Source organism: Heterocephalus glaber, unplaced genomic scaffold, assembly GCF_053883595.1.
Source record: "Heterocephalus glaber isolate CG9 unplaced genomic scaffold, H.glaber_assembly_v1.0 deba00001613, whole genome shotgun sequence".
NCBI lineage: Eukaryota > Metazoa > Chordata > Mammalia > Rodentia > Bathyergidae > Heterocephalus > Heterocephalus glaber.
In genome coordinates this window covers 35,736,887-35,741,348 of record NW_028258384.1, presented here as the reverse complement: position 1 = coordinate 35,741,348, position 4,462 = coordinate 35,736,887, and positions in this window count along the sequence as shown.

Here is a 4,462-nt window from a genome sequence, read left to right as displayed (position 1 = left end):
TTATTCACATATTTTAATGAATAAAGTATGTAGAGAAATCCCTTAAATATAATACTTGTTCAAAAGACTTCAATTGGCCCACATGAAAGAATTGACACTGGATAAAATCCTGTGAGTGTCAAAGATATAATTTGGCAGTTACAGCAAATACTTTCAAAGATGAGTGAAAATTCATCATCCCATGAAATACTATGAATGTATAAAACAGGATGAGACTAATGCAAAGTAATTTGGGTAAAATGTACCAGAAGATACCCCAACTGATGGAAATATAAAAGACATAAATTATCCTTGTCAGTGGGTCCTTGTTAAATTTCATTTGTGGATCGTGGATGTTTCACTCTTGAAAACAAACATCAAAACATATTTTACTAAGTATTGTTTAAGCAAAAAAAGAGAGAATAAAGATCTCCATAAACAGATGTGCATTAAATTTAAAGATAAATTAAATTTTCCCTAAAAAGCAAAAAGCAAACTAGTATACATAGACGCTCACACACACACACACACACACACACACACACTGATTGTTAGAAGAAGAACAGAATATATAAAAGCAAAAAATAAATTTGTATACCTATAGTTGATGAGTTGAAACTAGGCAGTATGGATAAAGAAGAAAGCGAAACTTCTCTTAATATATCTTTTTACATTATTTTGGCTTTTAAAATATATTTCAGAAATAAGTTAAATAAAAAAGATTGGCAAATAATCCAAAATAAAATATAGTAACCTTCTATGTATGGGAGATATTTTCCAAGACCCTCAGTGAATGCCTGAAACTTCAGATAGTATAAGACCCTGAATATATTGTTTTATTTCTGAACTTAAATATCCATGGAAAATATTTAATTAATAAATGAGACAGAGTAAGATACTAACAATGACTAATAATAAAATATAATAATTATAAAAATATATTGTAATAAAAGTTGTGTAGTTTTTTCTTTCCCAGAATATTGTACTGTACTAACTCTTCTTATGACGTGAAGTGACACACCTATATGACAAAATGAAGCAAGGTGAATGAAGTAGGCTTTGTGATGTAGCATTAAGCTATTACATCAGAGCTACTTGAACACAAGTACTACAGTACTATCACAGTCAACCTGATGATTTAGAAGGATACTAAGTGACTAATGGATAGGTAACATATATAGCATGATGCCAAATGAAGGGATGATTCACGTCATGAGTAGTATCATGCCAGATTTCATCACACTACTCAAAACAATATAAAATTTAAAACTTATGAATTGTTTATTTCTGCAATTTTCCATTAAATATTTTAAACCATATTTAATTGCAGGTGGCTAAAACTGCAGAAAGTAAATGTACAGAAAAGGGGGAAATCTGTGTATATGTGTGAATATATAATAATTTAATATATTGTTGGCATTATTATTTTAAACAAACTGTTATCTCAGATCAATTAGGAATAAGAAAATAAAAGTTGAGCAGAATGTCATGTTGGGCCTAATGCAGCAGTTCTCATCAGACGCACAAAAAACACTCACCAAGCTCCCCAGGTTGTCTTATACTGGGGACAAACAAAAATCAACCACAAGGAGGCAATTTAAGGGAGAAACTTAACAATTTAATTCCAGTAACAAGAATGTTTAAAATGAGAAGCTGGGTTGCACCTTGATCCCAGATCTGGCAAACTCACAGCCCAGATCTGGCAAACACGCTATCTTGGGAAAATCTCATATCCTTCTGAGGGAAGAAACAGTACAGCAGTGGCTGATGGGCTGCTCTTGGCTTCCAGCCTAGCAGCCACTACTCAGTGCTCACCTATCCTAACTCTCCTTGCACTAGGAGATGGACCCTAGTGAACAAAATATTCTCAAGGCAGGGTCCCTTCAGATCAGGGCAGTAAGAAAAGTGCAAGCCAGAGAATCACTCAATTAGAAATGACTGAGTTATGCCCAGCAAACCCTAGGGACAAAGAGGCACATAAGGCACAGTCCTGGTTAGGGAGCCATATCCAGGTATTGAGGGATTTGAGAGACGGAAACAATCACAGGGTCTTGCAGAGACTGTGAGTCATGGGACCCGGGAATGGTGAAAACTCACTGGTGCAGTGCCATGCTTCCTCCCAAATGCTGCTGAGCTCTGTACCCATTCAGGTTCCCTCCCACTGTTCCTAATAGCTGCTTAGCTCTTCTCTTGTGTGAACTACCACTCACTGTCTCCCAAAGGCTACTGAAACCCACAGAGAAGAGTTCTCTTCTTCTGAGCCAAAACGCCACCTAATTCACAGGCTGGAAGGAGACTGTGTGGCATAAGCAAATTGTTTGGTGTTACACAGTGAGTAAGAGAAGAGTGACACAGTCAGAAAGATTGATGTGGTGTAGAAAGCATGAGAGCAGTGGCAAGGATAGAAGATATGGCACAGTACACTCATTCAGAGTGGATTGAAGGAACAGACATAAGGAGTCACAAGGGTTGCCATGGAGGGAAGAGGATAGAGATCTGGGAAGCCCCTCCAAAGAACAGCAAAAAGATATGTGTGAGATCAGTGCATCTGTGCTCTCTTCACCTCTAATCCATTTGAAAGGGCCTGGTCATAAGACTGAGATTAAAAACTACCCACAGTAGTGGGCACACAGCTAGTCCCCACAGTAGTGCAGTGAAACCTATCAGAGCTCTGCCTGCAAAGAAAACAAGAAGCAATTTCAGTGGTCCACCCTGACCCCCAGCCCCTTCATTTACTGGTAGTCACAGAAACAATTCATTGATGGGGATCCACCTTGAACACCAGTTGACATACTTGCACTCTCAACTCCCAGACACAACCACAGAGGACTGGAGCTCAGTTCCCCACAAGCACTGCAAGACAAAGCCTATCAATTTTTGGACTAAAGGAAAGAGCATCTGGTCAAATTCTAATTGCAGTATAAACAAAAGTAAAAGGAAACCGCTTTTGTATTTGTTATGATTTTCCCATTTGAAGTGTTGTTTCATATTGTTAACTGAAATAGCTGTTTGGTTTAGTCATAAATTGATCTGAACCTTCTGTACCCATTTCCACATTGCATTTAAACTTTCTGCTTTTCATTTTAGTTACTCTTTCAGTCACACCCTCTCAAATTACCTATCCTCCCCCTTTATTCATGTTACTCAAATATTATCAACACAATATATTTTTTAATTATTTTTATTCGTTTGTATTTATTTCTCTCTTTTGTCTGGTATTGATGATGGTAATAAGAGCTAAGGGGTCAGGAGTTTGCTATGAAGAGAGTGAGACTAAGAGTTAATGATTTAATCTCTATAGTACCTTACTCAGATGAGGTTCTCCCACTCTGAGGGTTGTTTCATAGGGTTAGCTAAATTAGTTTTTGGGTTTGGTCATAAACTGGACAGAATCTCCTTCTACACTCCAACATGCTCCATTTAAACTCCTCCCATCCTCTACTTACTTTGCCTTACAAATCCTCTCAAATCTCCCCTATTTTGTTATGATACAAGTATTATCAGCACAGTGTATATTTTTAAATTATTTATTATATTTTTATCCTCTTTTTCTCTCTTAGAATATATATGTGTGGTGTTTGTATATGTGAAATGTTGAATAAGAATTAGTTATTTCTTTAGTTTATATACTATCTTTCATTGGCAGTTCAGATTAAAGCACACCAAAATTGTGTATGGACAATTCAAAACAAATTTATTACCAGCATATTAATTGGCTTCAAACTTCTTATAGCTTCCCTCAATTTCCAATTATATTTTCCTCCCTTTTGTATTTTTCCCTATTTCTGAAATACTCAAATCCCTTCACCCTTTCTGCCATTCCAGATGTAAAAATATTATCACCAGATTTCTATAACTTTTCTTTCTTTCATTTGCCATTTTTCTTTTTTCTTCTTTCCTTCTTCCTTCATTATTTTCTTCTTCTTTTTTCCCCTTAGCCTCTGTATGCCACACTACTTTTCACCAGTACTATTTCATTGTCTTCTTGGAATACTGAAGAAAGTGTTTTCTACCCTAAGTGACCTTCAATCCACAACACAAAAACATTAGAAATATGAGAAAACATGTTAATCAAATTCCATCAAAAACTCTAAACTACACAAAAACCAATCTCATGGGCAGTGAGTGGAAAAAGGTTCAGACAAAGAACTCAGAAAACAGTTAAAATGTTGGAAGCAATCAAATAATCAAATAAGCAAGTGCATAAGATAATCAGTGATCTCAAAGAGGATGTTAAGTAAGGAGATAAAGGTTTTTAATGAGTTGTTCAGTAAGCTTAAAGAAGACATAAACAGCTGACTGAATTACAGAAGAAAATGCAGGATATAAATGACCAATTTTTGAAAAAGAATCAAGCAAAAATTGTGGAAATGAAAAACACAATTGAAAGCCATGCTAGTAGAAGTGACCAATCTGAAAAATCCTGAGAGAATATCAGGATGTGAAAACAAGAGTGATGTAGTAGATCACTTACTCAGATCTA